Source organism: Leptodactylus fuscus, chromosome 1 (assembly GCF_031893055.1).
Source record: "Leptodactylus fuscus isolate aLepFus1 chromosome 1, aLepFus1.hap2, whole genome shotgun sequence".
Lineage (NCBI taxonomy): Eukaryota > Metazoa > Chordata > Amphibia > Anura > Leptodactylidae > Leptodactylus > Leptodactylus fuscus.
This window is the reverse complement of record NC_134265.1, coordinates 318,923,329-318,940,974: the sequence shown is the minus strand read 5'-3', so window position 1 is coordinate 318,940,974 and position 17,646 is coordinate 318,923,329. Positions and strand designations below refer to the sequence as shown.

General features: G+C 44.1%; 1 protein-coding gene across 2 annotated transcripts in view; it reads right to left on the bottom strand.

Annotated features, from left to right (window-relative positions):
* The window catches only part of STIM2 (stromal interaction molecule 2), a 68,681-nt gene that overhangs the window by 45,820 nt on the left and 5,215 nt on the right, over positions 1-17,646 (bottom strand). The window lies entirely within an intron of this gene.

Genomic DNA, 17,646 nt, shown 5'->3' with positions numbered 1-17,646 from the left:
AGACGTTCCTATGGGCTGTCATTCATTGAACCGATGACCATGAGAATAGGAATGAGGATCTGGCAGTGGAATACAGTGACTAAGTATACATGTCCACCGGCACTTAGCTCATTAGGTGGACGTGCACATTAATTATACCCTTTGAAAACCAGGTGGCGCCATACTATATGCATAAATGTCATAGCTCTTCAATGAATCATTTAATGCATGTAATCAAAATAGTTCCTTTTTTGTGATCTGAAATTAGGTAATATATACTGGTGGGGGTAGTGCATTAAATTGAGAACTGTCCACCACCCGCCTACTATAATACTCAAAATTCAAGAGGTTCTCATATTCACAAGCTTTGACTTTCCAGGTAAATATTCAATGACCTGTTATAGACAATAGCAAATCAGTCAAAAGTTGCTTTTCTGCTGGGAAATGTGCGGTGACCTAGACATGTAACAAAGAACCAAGTGACCCAGAAACTTCTCCTGTTACTGCCAACCAGCGAAACGTTAATGTCGGTACATAGGGGTGAAGGAACGACATAACCTGACCTCACCTTCTTGACAGCTAATGAGATTAATAGTCAATGCACACAAGTATTAAGACTTTCTTAATACTCAACTAGACACACTTCCCTATTCCAAGAGGAACTGAGAAAGCAGAACGGACACCTTGTGCAAAGGCATCCAGTTCCTTAATTCTTGCTATAAGCAGAGGGGTGCCTGCAGCTAGATCCTCACTTATCACACCTATGTACCTTCAAAGGGGTTGTCCAACAAGGTCTGCCACTTCTATGGGTTTCAATATGATTCAGTTAAGAGATATGACATGTACTTATACAGTATGGTACCACCTAGTGCTCAAAGTGTGTAGTAACATGCATGTCCATGTCATGAGCCAAGTACTGGTGGACGTACATGCTCAGTCTTTCTTTGCAAAAACCAAGCCTCAACATACAGATTCTCTGATAGGAATAGCTTTCTGTCCAGGTTATCAGGAAAGGGGGCAAAGCTCTTTCTAGAGACTATATTATCAGCTGCCAGAGGGGGAAGGAGAGATATTCTTTCCAACACCTTTCTCCAAAAAAAATTAAGAAGAATTTTGTTCATGCTAGAAACAAACACTGTAAATTTCTTAAAAAATAGATATTAACAGCCTTTTAGGAACCTTTGTTCTAAAAAGGTTTCATAAGATAACCTCTTGTAATCATGTCATATAGTCAGTCTATCTATACTAGACATCCTAGCATATGACTACGCTAAATTTGGTAGTGGAGTGACCTTGACCAGAGTATTTTCAGATTAATATTTTTCATATTTTGCCAAGTCTGGTTGACGATTGACAGTCTTGAGAATTTGTTAGTCTGATCGCTGAGTCGCCACAAGGCCACCATAGATCCCATGACATCACACAACCTACATCCTAGAGATGACATCATCAGTGTTATAAATGTCAATGAAAAAAAAAATAAAAAATATCAGGACATGATTTCCTGTTATACAACATTTCCACTCTGGCTACTGGGTTTGCAGGTGCTCGGTTTCCCAGCCCATTAGCGGCACGGTACACTAGAAAAGATGAAGTATACGACACGTTATCTTATCAGCCTTGACAAGATTCTTTGAAACGACTTTTCCTAGCCGGTTTCGAGAAACAGCAGCACAAACAAGATTATGTGTCACAAGTAGCTGAAGGGATTTCTCAGAGTAACAAAGTGTAATGAGCTGACACTCACAGAAATCCAGAAGAGCTGCTGGATGGCGTCTTTATCCGATGGCAAAAAATTGTGCTAAATTTACACCGGTGAGCTACAAATCAGATTCCGGATTGAGCATTTGGAAGTACATTATGGGATGTTAGTAATTCTGCACCGTTGGCTACAGCACCCCTAAAGTGAGTTCCTATCCACAGTACCTACTACTCAAGACAGAAAGTAAGATGAAGCTGGAGGTGGTGGATACAGAGTGCTGGCCCATATGGGATGAAACAAGACCAGAGCTGTGGGGCTGATCGGTGGTTTGGCCCATTTCCCCCAACCAGACTCCAAAGCCAGTGATTCATTTCTATGAAAGTAAAATGCAAAATTTTCTTCCTAATTATACAGTATTAATAATTGTAGGAAATAGATTTAAAAAAAAATGCTCATTTTATTTTGAAGCCGGAATCAGTAACATTTTTTAGATGCCAACTCAACCTAAAATTGACTCCAACTCCACAGCTCTGGGGACAGACGGTGCACGTCTGTGCCGACATCTCAGCGGCTACAAGAACAAAAAATAAAATAAAAATCACATTTTTGAACTGCAGCCAACTTATTGTATAGCTGGTTATATCAGTGACTATTTTAGTTTCCTCCCGAGGCCCTGCAAAACTCAGGGGCCGTGTCTGGTATTGCAGGTCCAGTCCAATCCAAATAAAGCACACCCAATTCCTGAATCCTGGACAAACCCTTTAATGGAAATGGACTATGGAGAAGTGGTCAAGCGCTCGACAGATTTCCACACGCTACTAGATAAGAAATCATCTAATTCTCAGAATCTCAACAGAGAAAAGGCAATCAGATCAGGATCTGTAAGGCTACGTTCACATCTGCACGGAGTCTCTGTTGAAGTAACAAAAAAGTGATTTCAGATTTAATTGAAAAAAAAAAAAAAAAAGTCCCTTGGGTGCCATATGCATTTGCTATTTCCACAGTCCATTTTTCAGTTAGTCTGGTCCTCCGATGGACCAACAGAACGGACGTCCCGACACAGACTTGAACATAGTCTATAATTGTGTGGCTGTACGCTAACATTGAAAAACTTTGCGTGGGAAAACCCAAAAAAAAGACAAGGTAGAAATGGCAGAAAAAGTGTTAAACAGATTTGTCCACATCAATGTGTTTTGTTGTCTGATGTGTGAACATTACAGAAAAATCACATGAATGAGCTCAAACATTTACTGTAAGGCGATTGCACCCGGATTAATCTTATGACATTGGGAAAAGTCACATTACAAAATGTGCAAGCGTAGTGTGCTGCCGGGAACATCCTGACAATGGTCGGGGGCTCGATGACACATGTCCCTACCCAGAGGTAACAAATGTCTTATCACTAGGGTCTGATCGCTACAATGGCCCAGGGTGAAATATCTACAGGAGTTTTTGGGTCCCTGCTCTTCTTATTGCTGTGGGACCCAATGGTGGGAATCCCAATGATAAAGACACATTCCCTATCCTGTGCATAGGAGCTCAATTTCTTTAAAGGGAGTCAATCATTGGGATTTTGTTTTTTAACTAAGCACACATTGGAATAGCCTTTAGAATAACCTTTCTAGTCCTACCACTCTCTCTCCTGCTCGCAGCCGTTTTTGAGATATATCATTTTTGGCAAATATGCAAATGAATCTCAGAGATCTCAGGGGACGTTCTCCCTGTGCTCCGAGCACCACAGCGTCTCCTGGGCCATTCCTTCATGCAGATTAGCTCATCCTCTTCACTGCCTAGCAGCATCCACTGTCTTCAGTGGCATCCAAATCCGTACGTACGGCCACTCCACGTTTGGGTCGAGCGTACAGCGCATGCTCTGCTGCCATCTTTATTATACTCCTAAAGAAGTGAACTTTCTAAAGGCTATTCCAACGTGTGTTTACTTAAAAAGAACTGAATGCCCAATGATAGACTCCCTTTAAACATATTCCCTACAGTGGATAAACTTTATTACTAATGTATAACCCAGTCCTCTGGAGTCCAATGTTTACCTGCAATCCCTGCTGCTGTTGTGGCCCTGACGTTGCTGACTCTGCTTTACTCTGACTGCAGATCTAAAGAGAAGAGCAGAGTCGGTCATGTCACCAAGAGTCATCATATCAACAGGGGAGAAGAGGAATGACACTGCTGGCCTCCCCCAAGCTGAGCCCTGTAAAGGTAATAAATGGGGCCGCAAGGTGTATATTAGTAATACAGCTTCTCCAATGCAGGGAATGCACTGGTGAGCATAGTCATTTTTCCCTGGATGACTCTTGTAAAGAAATAGAAGACAATAATTCTTACAAATGCGTATAGAAGCACAAGAAGTCGTCCTGAAGATACACTGAATGGACACTAGAACTACACATACAAGGTTTACCGTACAATATTGCATTATTGATAACCTCTATAGTGGAAATCAGGGGTCGGGGGCTTTTCGTTATAGTTCAGGACAGCTGGCAGGTGCACACATCTAGAAGAGAACCAACTGGTACGGCAAGGAATATTTAGCAAAATCCAGCTAAAATGTGATTGGTTTCCAAAAAAGGAAGTTTACGCGTTTTATTCATTAGTTTCCATCGCTGTTGGGGAGTATTTGGGGTCACCGGTGTACGTTTATGTAAGTTACGTTGCATGTCTCTAATACATTGTACACTCTTGGCCGGCACTGCAGTCGACGCATTAAGCTCAGCAATTCGATATGAAAGAATTCACTGTCACACCGTCATCCCGTACATAATGAACACATTATTCCGCACAATGAAACACATGGTGCAGAAACAACACATCGCACCGGTGCCAAGCAGCCAAAGACTCCAAAGCCATGAAAGGAAATACAGCTATGTCAACGGTGTTATGCAAAAAATGTAAGAAAGTTGTTCAAAGTGCTCAGCCTGGAAGGAAAGGGAAGGAAAATAATAAACCGCGCCATCCAAAACATAAAACATGGTTGTGTGTGTCTAACCTTATTGGTGGATATAGAATAAGCGCCTCAACGTCAGGCAGCAGCTGTCACTTTCTCAGCATGTACTATCAATAAAGAAGTCACAGCTGGTGACAAGCAAGGTGACAACTAGCAAGGTGGCATATCCTGTCGTCACTTTTACAAAAAGAAAAAAGAAAAAAACAAAAAAAAAACAATGTAAAAAAAGCAGTGTGACAGATGTTTTACAGCCTAAGGCTATGTTCACATCTGCATTGGCGTCCGTCCGGTCAGAGCAGAATTGCAGACAAAAACGCTCTACAAGCAACACAGCAGATATCAGAAGGGCCCTGTCAGTCAATGGGGTCTCTTAGAAGACTTTGTTATCTGTCATTTTAAGAACAGTCTCTCTTCAATCTGTTCCTACAATGGACCACAAGAATAGATTTAACCATGCGAATGTTGTCGACCATCATTCATGTCACTATTGTGTCATAAATGTTGAATGCGGCATGGGTGGTGAACCTGCCCATGCCCCCAAAGTTCACCCAAATTGCCAATTCGGGACTAATTTACGCCACAGTAATGTAACAACATTATTGTATTGAGCCATACAGTACAGTATCCTATAGATAAAGGTGCGGTAAAGTTGGGCACTGACGTCACTCTGGCACATCTGTATTTTATAAGACTCCAGCACGGTCTGCTCCGGATAAGGAGGGTCTTTTTATTTAGATGCCTAACAGCAGCCGGCTACCAGCCAGACACTAACAGAGCGGCTATATACTGTAAAGCACAGTTCACATCTGCATTCGGGTTTCCGTTGGTAAAGTCCACTTGGGCACCCCCCAAACGGAAACCTACCCGCATAAAAAAGCAGTTACCCAAGGAAACTTGCGGAGCCCATAGACTATAATGGGGTCCTTGTGGTTTCCAGATAAAACATGCTGCTTGCAGGACTTTTCTCTCTGCACATTTCATGTGGATAGGGGAATGGAACGCAGATGTGGTCCGGGCCTAAGGAGCACTCTTCTAAAGACACTTGTCATTTTGGTGGAAGTACGCTCTCTCCAGCCAAAGCAGCTCCTGGAGCAGACGTGTCTAGTAAATCACAGCATCCTATGGCCTTATCTCTCCTCACATACTTCCTGCGGGCTGTCATGCCTTCCCAATAATCATAAATCTGACCAGAAAAAATGAGATCATCTGCAATTGCTCAATGGGTTTGTAAAACCTACATAATCTGGATAGCTCTAGTTCGCAGACATGGATACAAAGGCTGATGGTATGCTACAGAAGTACCCCCTTGGTATATGTCTGAATAGAAGTTCTGAAGAGGCAGAGCCCTGGATTTAGTGCAGAGCCCCCTTTACAAGAGCACTCCAGGCCCCCCATCTATGCAATGCAGTCAGTTCCCATTCACCTGCTATTCTGCAGATCCCTGCACAGCCAGGGCGCAGTTACAGACCGGGAAGGGGCTGGTGCTCCATTCTTCGGACTGGTGGAAGTGCCAGGGATTGGACCCCCACCAAGTGATGGTATATGCTACACCACCACAATAGTGTGCATGGAAAATGCAATATGGCTATCTGGTCTGCGCCTTGTGAAATCCCCACCGTCCATAGCAGCTGTATGGCAGATTATCACATTACATTTCCATGGAACAGAGCATGCCCACCCCTACAGTATACATACACACAGTTATATATAGCTCTATAGCTTCCTGTTTGATAAAGGAAGTCTGGTGAGAAAAGCTGACAGCGAGGTTATGTTCAGTTCACACTAGCATTCGGGTCCCTGTTCTTTGGGACCTGAAAAACGTAAACCCAATCCGCGGTTATCCATGGACCCAAGCAGACCCTATCACAGTGGCTGATCCTGGGACACATCACAAGGGTTGTCCAGGATTTAGAGCAAACTGAGGGGTGGGTGTAAAACAAAACAAAACATAAAAAAAAAAACACACAACACAAATGTCACTCGCCCAGCCCCCTTTCCTCCCACGCTGGGACACCCGATGCTAGACGCAGAGAGGCTCACATGACAGCTGAGACCGATCACTATGTCTTTTTTTGTTTGTTAGTCTTACACACAACCCCTGACACCTAGAGTTTGCACAACCCCTTTAAGACTGTCTAGTCTAAGTAGATAAACATTCTCAAAGATTTTTATGAGCCCTCCGAATACAGTATTACAATGGACAGAAAACCGTATCTGTAAGCGGTGCCAGAAGCTCAAGAGATGGCCGCCAGTAGACAATGAGCCTAGAAATCCTCAGATGTCCCTGACCATTAGGGTGGTTTTCTGGTAAGATCTATGAAATTTCTTTACATTGGACTACTCAGAGTCAAATGGATTCTGGAGAGATCTAGTACTGGTACAGCTCATGGCCATGGTGCGGCTGTGCGCCATACTGCCCCGGTCATGTGTCAACGGATGACACGCTACTATTTCATGCAATTTTATCTAGGGTTGTCTCTCCACAGCGGGTCTTGGCGAGCAAAGATATCTCCACACATTTGATGATGCACATCGTTTTCCTAAATTCTTTAGGTAACCGCTTTCATATGTGAATTAGGTTTCCATTTGGGGAGTCCCCCCCCTTCAAACTCAATGGCAGATGTGAATCAAGGCTTAGCTGTTCTCACCAGATCCTTCTATATAAGCCCAGCTCACAGATCGATGGGTTAGGGTCATCTGTTCTCCCTTTGTGAATCGCTGCCTCCATTACTGACATTTTTGTGAATAAGCAAATGAGGCTAATCACTGCTTCAAAGACATTTGCATATGGACAAGTACTAGGATATGTTGGCAACAGAGGCTCTGACTCACAAGGGGGAAATACTCTGATATAGGTGACCCTAACCTATCTACCTGTGGGGCTGGGTCTGCTGACAGACTCCCTTTAACAACTCTCGTCCAGACGCTGCGTGTTGGGTGTTAAGTCTGCAGCATGTCAGTCATTGCTGTGGGGGTGGCTTTTGACTTTTGCAATGCAAACGTTGAAAGTCTTGTGATGAACACAAAAAAAGGGGGGAGAGGTTGTCTCTCAATGTATGTGAGCCCCAGCAATAATCACTTCTTTTCAGCTGCCATTTCCACTGCATCTTGCAGAAGAACACATTGCAAGGAAATTCTGTTCTCAGTGTGTGACCTTAGCCTAAAGAGCCTAAAGCTGGAATCGCACATGCGTTTGAGTCGAAACCAGGAGTGAATCCAAAAAGAATAAGGCCTGGTTCACATCTGCGTTCAGTAAATCGTTTAGGGAGTCCGCATGGGGACCCATTGGAAAGCGGTGAGCAATGAAAGCACATGGACCCTGTAGGCTATAATGGGGTCCATGTGTTTTCTGCACAGAACAAGCAGAGAGAAAAGTACTTCATAATCTACTTTCATGTCCGCATGACTTGTGCAGAGACTGCACGGAAAACACAGGGACCCCATTAGGGCTCGTTCACACGGGGCAAGAGGGGCGGATTTTGACACCGAATCCACCCCCTCACAATAGAGGTCTATGTAGACCGCTAACGTTCTTTTTTTCGTGAGCAGTGTGTTCCCACTCACGGAAAAAAGAAGCGAGCTGACCTTTCATGTGGATTCCGCGGATGTTTCAGCTGTGACGTTCACCTCATGACAGCGTCCTACGGACTAGGCCCATTCATTTGGGCCTACTCTGGAGCGAGAAGCCACCACAGTCGCGGCCTATTCTGACAGCTTCCTGTGTCAAAATCAGGACCAAAATGCGCGGCGCCTACCCCTGTGTGAACTAGTCCTTATAAGTCTATGGGGTCTGTGTGCTTTCACTGCTCACCACTTGCCAATGCATTCGGTATTTCGTTCATCAATTTCCAAATTTGGCTGAAAACTGCACTTGATATGACGAAGCATGGACAGGCCTCTCACTTCTAATTCACATTGGCTATCTGAGATAAGTCACCTGAAGAAGGTCACTGCGTTAGTGATGTGTCATCCATAGTGACGTCCCATAACTTGTGTCCAAAAATTCAACGCGATTCCATAAATCCACCCTTGGTGATGTGAAAAGTTACCTTGAAGTACAGGATATTTAGGAACAAAAATACCAAAAACGGTTTCAGCATTTCCAAGCTACTGATAGAAGGAAGAAAAAAAAACAAAAAAAAAAAACAACAATATGAAGAACAGCTTTAGCTTTTACCAACTGGAATAGGATATGAAACATTGTGAAACGTGCTGTGCCAATAGTCAGGCTTAATGTGACAAGCAGATGGCAAGCATTCCCTCGCAGCGCTTACTCATCACAAGTCTTACTGCACAGTATAACCAAACACACACTGGCCTTGTAGCTAATGCTAGACGGATAGCAACAAGCAGGCAAGCAAATCTGCACCGAGGAGTGACAGCTCAGGTACACGCCTAAAACATTGCAGATTTGCATTGCCATTTTTCCAAGTTATCCCCTCCACAAATGAATGCAAACCAGCACAGGAGATCAATAAGGCTAAGGCCACACAGAGACTTTAGGCCTGTGACCCCTTCACTCTTATTAGTGAACGGGGCCGCATTGCGGTCACAGTACCCACGGGGTCGCAATACAACTCTACTGCACCTCTTTGGTCACACGATGGGAGCTGAGGTCAAAGAGGCCGTGCAACCCTAGCCGAAAAGCGTTCAGGCGAGCACTAGCAAGGACAGTAACCTGCATTTGTACATCGACTGTGAATCGCAGCTCAGTCTATTCACTTGAATGGGACTGAGATGCAATCAGGATATGTAAAATGTTACAGATAGGCTAACGGGTTAAAATACACAAGAGGCACCGGAGTTCTGTGCCTGTAATATTTATTTGAGCCACAAACTCAAAACCTATAGAAAAAAAAATAAAAAAAAAAATTTTGAGGAGTGTTTTTGCAATTTTCATGTGACTGTTAGGGGGTTAATAAAAGCGTCTCTACTTTTTAGGAATACAAATGAATAATGGAGAGAAGACAAATATGAGCAAAGCCTAAGAAGAGTGAAAAATGAACGGCCTAGATGAGGGCCAGCGAGTAATGGTCGCTCACAGCAGCAGAAACTAAGAAGCTCTGCAGTATGAGACACTTCCAGGAATTTATTTTACGATTCCCTGTGAGGATGACTAGGAATGACCAAAGCTGTAAATGCTGTCCTAGTCCACATCAGCTCGGAAGACTGGCAGCAGCATATGAGACGGAGACGCATGTATGAAGACCAGGGTTATCCGTGGGACAGGAGGCGGCCATAGTGCTGTATATATCGCCAGAGGAATAAATGTTACTCCACACACTATATACTGTCTTTGTGCTGGTGCACAGCAGGAGATGAAATCGTAACGGCACGTGTGTGATGTGAATGTAGGGGGACGGTATGGAAATATACCCAGCCTCCTTGTAGATAAACACAGCGCATGCACATATAACTTACATATATAATAAAGACTCATTTTATGATAATATGAAGAACCCTGCAACACTCCAAGGTAGAGCAGGGTGAAGAAATCAAATAAAAAAAATCTATCTATATAAATATATTACACATTCATACACAATTATTGTACGTTGTATACATTCGTATATAATACAGAAACACTTAGAAGCAAGAGTAGTTTCATACAACTGTTATCTAATGTCCATTGATCTCATCCGTCACAAGATGAAAGCAATGGACATTCAATGACAGATGAAGATGCACCCCCCCCCCCCCCCCCCAAGTAGAAAACACAACAAAAGATTTCTTCCATCATGTTTCTTACAGAAGAAAAACTCCATGTGCAGGGCTCTTATTTCTATTACAAAAGTAAACAAAAATGACAGAAGATTGTGTCCGCCATGTTGTTGACAGAGTCAATGGGAATGGAGGGGGCTGCATCTGCGTCCGCTATTTTACAATCATTAACATACCAGCAGTGTGGGCATAACCTAATATACCACGTCGAAAGAAGAAAAAAAAAAAAGGCAGCACTCTAATGCTGAAATGAAACCGTGACGATCCTGATTCATCCATTACATGTGTGCAAGGTGTCCGCACATCTCATTGGAGCCATTTTTAAGCTCAATGTTAGAGAGGTCTCTTGCTTGATAGATTTTCCTTGTAAGGGTCCGTTCCCACGATGTAACCTGCCGTTGATTCTGACACGTAAACTCTGCAAAACAGGATCCCATTGACTTCAATGGGTTCCGTTTAGCGCACGTAACACATTGAAATCAATGGGAGGCGTTTTAACCCATTGACTTCAATGTGTTGCACACGCTAAACAGAACCCATTGAAGTCAATGGGATTCTGTTTTGCAGCGCTGATTGTGACACGAGTTACGTGTCAGAATCAACGCCGTGTTACATCGTGTAGAGGGGTGAATCTCTGACACATGGAGTCCGACGGACCCCTTTGACTATAATGGGGTCCGTCATGTGGCCGTTGTTGTAATACTGACATCGGTGGAAGAAAAAGACCACGCAGAACACTGTGATGGAGTCCCCAATGGAAACTCTGCCGCAGATGTGAATATAGTCCTACCTAACTATGGCTTTAGTGCAAAAAACATCACTACGAGTGCATTCACACGGAGTAACATGCCGCGTGATGTGGCACGTATACGGCGTGTGAGACTTTGCGCGCTGTAAAAGCTCCCATTGATTTCAACGGGAGCCTGGATTGTATACGCTGAAAAACACAGCCGCAAAATAACGCTGCGTATACGATCCAGGCTCCCATTGAAATCAATGGGAGCTTTTACGGCGCGCAAAGTCTCACACGCCGTATACGTGCCACATCACGCAGCACATTACTCCGTGTGAATGCACCTTAAGAATGGAGATTTTCTTTAGGCCAAGATTTACTAATAGACAGAGCAGACTTAGACTGGCAGTCCAAAAATGCTGGCTGATAAATCTGACATATCTTTAGACTGTCTCGTTTATGTTTACACCTCCTATTAGTTGGTTTAATTTCAGACATAATTTTGGCCCATTTTTGGCATACCACGGTGCATTACCATCACATCCCCTTTTCCTAAGAATCCACATACTCCTTTAGCAAGCTGATAAATCTTAGTCCGAACTAGATGTGTCACATTTCCGCAGTTGCCGTATAAAACTTCCATTGAAAACTGGGAGACAATTCACGGATTTCGATGTTCAAAACGTTTCGTAATCAGCATGAAAAATGATCTTTGTGAACACGCCCTTAGAGAGCGCAGCTGTAACAGCATGCCTAGTGGTCGGCCCACGGTCCCCGTGCTACATGAGTCTTTTCCCACTTTATCTCTGATTTCCATCCCATTCCTATTCCCATTGCTGTCAGAGTACAATTTGCGGGGTCACGGTGTTGCTGATAATCTCCCTGAATGTTTTGGGCTTTATCTGGATCAGAATCTGTAAGCGTGTACTGGCTGCTAACTGAGATTCAGCTGTCAAGGACAACAAATGGTGGGGTCCAAAGGAAGTGGCTGTGCCAAGACATTCTCCTAAGGAAGGGAGGGCGATTGCGAATATTCACATTTAACTATTTCTTGTACCCGCCCTTACTGTTCCAGCCATAGGGTCACTGCTGTTAGGTTCCCATGACACTGAATACATTGCCCGCAGAAGCCGCTCTCACCATTTCTGCTAGAACACAGGTAGCAGAGATCCGGAGGAGAAGACAACAGTGTGAATGAAGCCTCAGTTTGTTTCTTGCACGCTGGCCAGTAGAGAGGAAACAGGGGACGTCGACTCAAACTGAAGGCCAAGATACAAATAAAGTAGTTTGTAAAGCCTTTCCTGATCCCATTTCCACCTTTCCGGTCTATTTACACCCACTGACATCACAGATTCCCTGATGTGCACAGGCTGCTTATACAGAAGCACAATGGGGTAGATTTACTATGCAAAGTGCGCCAAAATTCTGTCCAACGTGCTGCGTGACACATTTATCGTGTTTTTTTTCACAACTTATATGAAAAGGGGGCATGGTTTATTTGCATAGGTGTGGGGTTTAGGGTGCGATGCCGTGTGCCAAAAAATTCAGCAAAAATGACTAAGGTCGAGTACACATCTGTGATGGAGACTCTGTCACAGCGACTGACGACAATCGGTGGCGTAAAAAGTCCTGCATGGAGGAATTTTTTCTACTATGGCCCGGTTCACATCTGCACATGGGTTTCCATTCGGGAAGTCCACTGCAAAAGCATGCCTTGAGTTCAACGTGAGCGATCCTAGTGGTCGGCCCACAGTCCTCATGATCTCCTTAGCCAGTGATCTCCTTAGCATATATAGTGGTTACCTTAGGAAACCCCCAGACCCCATAGACTATAATGAGGTCCGTGTGGTTTCTGCATGAAAAAAATATGGAGAGAAAAGTTCGCTCGCAAGATGTTTGACTCCTCATTTTTCATGCGGAGAGGGAACGGAGATGTCATTCATACTCCTCGACAGACTTGCACGTTAGACACCCCAGTACAAGTGTGAACCTACTGTAAGCCAACCAATAAGTGTTGTAATGCTATACTAGGCAGTCTACCAATACGCTCGATTTACCAAACACTTTGATAAATCGGGCATCGTTTGGGACTGCTCAATGTAAAATGTAAGACACTGATTGTAAATCGGCCCCAATGGATTTTTTCTTATTTAATTTTTACTCCTTTTAAAACCTATCCTTTTTTCCTGCATCTTCCTAATATTGCAATCTATCCAAGTATGTCAGTATACCGCGCCTGTTCAATCATACCAGACATACTTCTACAATAGTTGGCTGCAGACACCTTAATAAGGCAGTCTGCACATGAAATGGGTCTTGACAGTGGTACTGAGATGGTTAAACTCCAAGATTTGCGTTTTCTCCCATCCCAGTACCTCGGCAGGAGTCCAGTAATGACCTCTCACCAGTGATAGTGCTGTTACAATGGCAGGATCACCTTGTGTAATAGTATATGTGGCGGGTATTGGTTAAAAGTCATTAAAGGGAACCTGCCAGGTGTTTCTTCCACCCCAAATTGGGCCCACCGGTCTAGGGTGTAGAAAAACCTGACAGGTTCCCTTTAGGCTGAAGGCCCACGTTGCAGAAACAGGGTTTTTTTTATTGCAGGTTTTTCTGCGGTTTATTGAGCCAAGGCCAAGAGTAGCTACACAAGGAATGGGAATTATATAGGAAGTTCTTATACTTTTCACTTCTGCTCAATCTACTCTTGGCTTTGGCTCAAAAACCAGCAACAAAATCTGCAGCAAATAAAGCTGCGTTTCTGCAACGTGAGGGTTCAGCCTTAAACTAGTCAACATGGACCCTCAGCCATCCAAAAACCACAAAAGTTATTTTCTGTTTTCCCGACTTTTGTGCTCGTGTTAAAGACATACTTGCTAACTTTCCCATGACTTGTCACAAAGGCAGACGTTCTTTGGCAAACTAGAGGATTGTAATCCTTCCCCAAGTTTGTAATGCTTGGATAAGAACCAAGAGATCAATTAGGAAGAACACTATGGATTATTGCGTTAATGATTGAGTAATGATATATTAATGGAAGGTGAAAATCTTACGGGCACCTCTTCTAAGGTATTTGCTCCCAACTAATAAAGTGGTGTCTGATTTCTTGCAAGTAATGCTTCATCATCGTACAATGCAAAGTTCTGACTTTCTGCTCCTTACCATTCTCAAGCCGGGTTTCCGGTCAGTGAATGGGAGCATTCATGATTTTCCAGAGGATGAAAGGCTGCAGAGGTCCAGCCCTGGTCACAGCTGAGGGTTTGCTACAATAGCATGGAGTCTTTCCAGTCTGCATCCATCTACCAGCTAAGATCAGCATTCACTGATAGCAAACAGATCCCAAAAACATTGAGTAGCTTTACAAAGGATATTTGAGAGTTGCATAAGGTTATGCCATGACCAAGGTGTATGGACAGAAAACTGAGAACCCCTTTAAAGGGTTTATCCAACTTACTTTTGAGAGAGAGTGTCTGCTGCCAGAATCCACCATTATCAATCCAGCCCATAGACAGATTGGTTAGGGTCACCAGAACCAAATGGCGTTTCACCTTGTAAAAAGGGGCCTCTACTGCCAAAATATTATTTCTGTCAATAGGCAAAGGAGTTCATTGGAGCAACTACAGCATTGCTGCTCAACTCCTTGGAGTAGTGGCCACGCCTTCATTGCTCCAAAGGGCTGATTTGTATATTCCCAAACATCTCAGCAATGGAGGCAGCGATTCACAAGGTGTAGCGAGAGGACTAGCTAGATATGGAAGACCAGGGGAGAATTGAGTAAAGATTTTTTGTGTTAGGCTAAGTTCACACGGCAAATTTTGGTCCGGAATTTGAGGCGGGATGCCGCCTCAGATTCCGGGCAAAAAAATGGCTATCCGTGACTGGATGCCGGTGCCGTGCATACAGTGCACCAGCATCCAGTCATGGAATTCTGCCCCGGATTAGGCCCAAATAAATGGGAGTGACGTGTCGCGGTCTCCCGTGGCTGAATCTGCCGCGGAAGATAGGGCATGTTGTTTCTTTTTCCCAACAGCGGGTTTGTTTGGGACCAAAATCCACCATGTGAACTTAGCCTTAGGGTCAGTTCACACAGAGTTTTTTGAGGCAGAATCTGCCTGAAAACCTCCTATTTATTTCAATGGGAGACAATAGCATTTCTTTTTCTCTAGTCGATTTTTTCCACTAGCAGAAAAAAAAAAGCAACATGACCTATATTTCAGGCGGATTCCACCTTCTGTTTTCAGGTCCATACAGTGTGCTGGAGCAAAAAAACAAAAACCGCGACAAAAAATGCACCGTGTAAAAAAAAAATTTCAGCTTGCAAAAAACTCCATGTGAACATACCCTTACTGGCCCTAATGGACAACCATGAAGTAATTATCTCACGTATGTCACATAAAAACTACAGGGAACTGTTTATAGCAGTCATCAGTCTGCAAATGGGAAGCAGCGTCCACAACCATAACAATATGGCTGCACCGATATGTAAAATAGGACAGACTATACAGAGCAATGCAGGTCCTCCAGGGGAGAGCGACTCATAGTTAGGTAGTCCTATCATTTGCCACAGCTGTCTTTTCTCTATTAAAATTGACTCCATATTACACGGAAACTACAGAAAGACCAAAACTGAGGGACTCCTCTAAACTGTAAAAGGTCCAGTATGTGTGTAAGGCCAGACGTGTGTCCCCCCCATATTGTACCTATCTGGCTCCCGACAAGTGATGCTATCACAAACAGCAGCGCTCCCTTTCTTGTCACAGGTCCAAGCTCCAAAAGACTCAGTGACTGTGTAAGCCGGACGCAGCCGCCCCTTCCTGCAGCCGTAACACTACACAAAGGAAGAGAACAAGGAGCCACTTCCAAGTAGATGTCAGTCATTGGCAGAGGCGCACTTGTCCAATCTATGGGTTCGCTCCGCTCACGGCTTCTGGGTTGTGTAACCAAAGAAAAGAACAAAATGCCGAATCACTGAAAGGAAATAAAAGCTGCGTATGCCAGGTCAGGAAGATTAAGGCCTTATTTACACTACAGTGACAGACAGACATATGGCGGCTCATTCTTTACGACATTAGGGGAAATGTACTTATTCATCTCTGACGTTTTCTGGTGTAGGCAAGTGTATCTTTGGCACACGGCCCCTTCATCCTGTGCCCCGTTTGCCACTATTTACCAAAGTGGGCAAAGACCAAGGTGACGCGATTGGTTTCTATAGACAGAAAAGGTGTTATTTTTGATAATCCCATAACCCCCCACTGTAACATTGGCTATCCTGTAAAATTATATGTGGTGTTAAAATGCATCACTCCAAAAGAAAGAGAAGAATGCAGGAGCGGATGCAACGTCATATACAGCGGTGTCACCAATAATAATCGCTGTATAGGAAGGAGCAGAAGGTTAGAAGAGAGCAAATATGTAACTGCGGAAGGAGGCGCGGAAGGAAACTTCCTGTGTAGCTGAGAAACCGAGGCCACTTCTCTGTATGATTTATAACACTCGGCATCATGAGGCCCCCCCGTACACTGCAAGGCCATGAGCACAGCGACCATATGCCGCTCACACACCCTACATGTACAGGGTCATTCTCCCCAAAAGAAAAGAAAATACCTGCAGACATTGGGATGTACAGCATCCCCTTTATAGCCTGCAAACCACATTGTTTGCACTCCTGGACAACTACTAGTTCTCAGGATTGGTGGGGGTCTCAGAGGTCAGACCCCCACCCATCAGGCACAACTCCTTTAAGGCCAAAGCCGCACATTGACTTTGCAGCAGGAGGTCCGGAGCAGATATCTCGCATCAAAAACCATTTCCCATTGGCTGCTTCGTGCTGCAGGTTTGGCAGGCGGTTTCCCATGATGCACCTTGCCCCAGTTTCCATCTTTCTTTACACTGCTGGCAATAATATCACATGCTGCATGTTCGATACCCACAGTAAAAGACACTATGCCAAGGCTAACCTGTTGTGAAGTTGCAGCGTCTGGTGTTAGCATACAGGAGGAGTATCAGAGGTAATTCTTCCATAATATATCTGCAGGTCCCCTACTCCTAACTTATATTGTCAAGGAATGCCACAACCCGAGATGTATTCCTATAGTATTTTTGCAGGCGTCCATGTAATACAAGGACGGCTTAGGTTTGCTAAAATGCGGTGCACTCATACAGACCAGCTCCACATTCTGGCCCTTAGAGGGAGAGCCCATATACTACATCCACAGTGCGTATGGATATGGTATATGCACAGGGGAAGCCATAGACATGTAAACTGGTATGGGAGTCATCACTGGGATCCCCATTTCCCCTCTCGAATCTATATATCAATATAAAAAGCAAAAAAAAACAAACAGGTAATAGCCTGCAAGATGGGAACACGCCTTTCACTGTCTACTTGGGACCTAAGTATTGTACATGAATGTATTATACATCTCAAGACTCAGGGTCAGAAGCATTAGACAGTCACAAATCAGGGAAATCTCTCAAAGCTGATCAGGTGAGCTGACAATCTAATGACAGTGGGTGGAGCCAGACATCCTGGGACGGTCTCTTAGCTCCTAT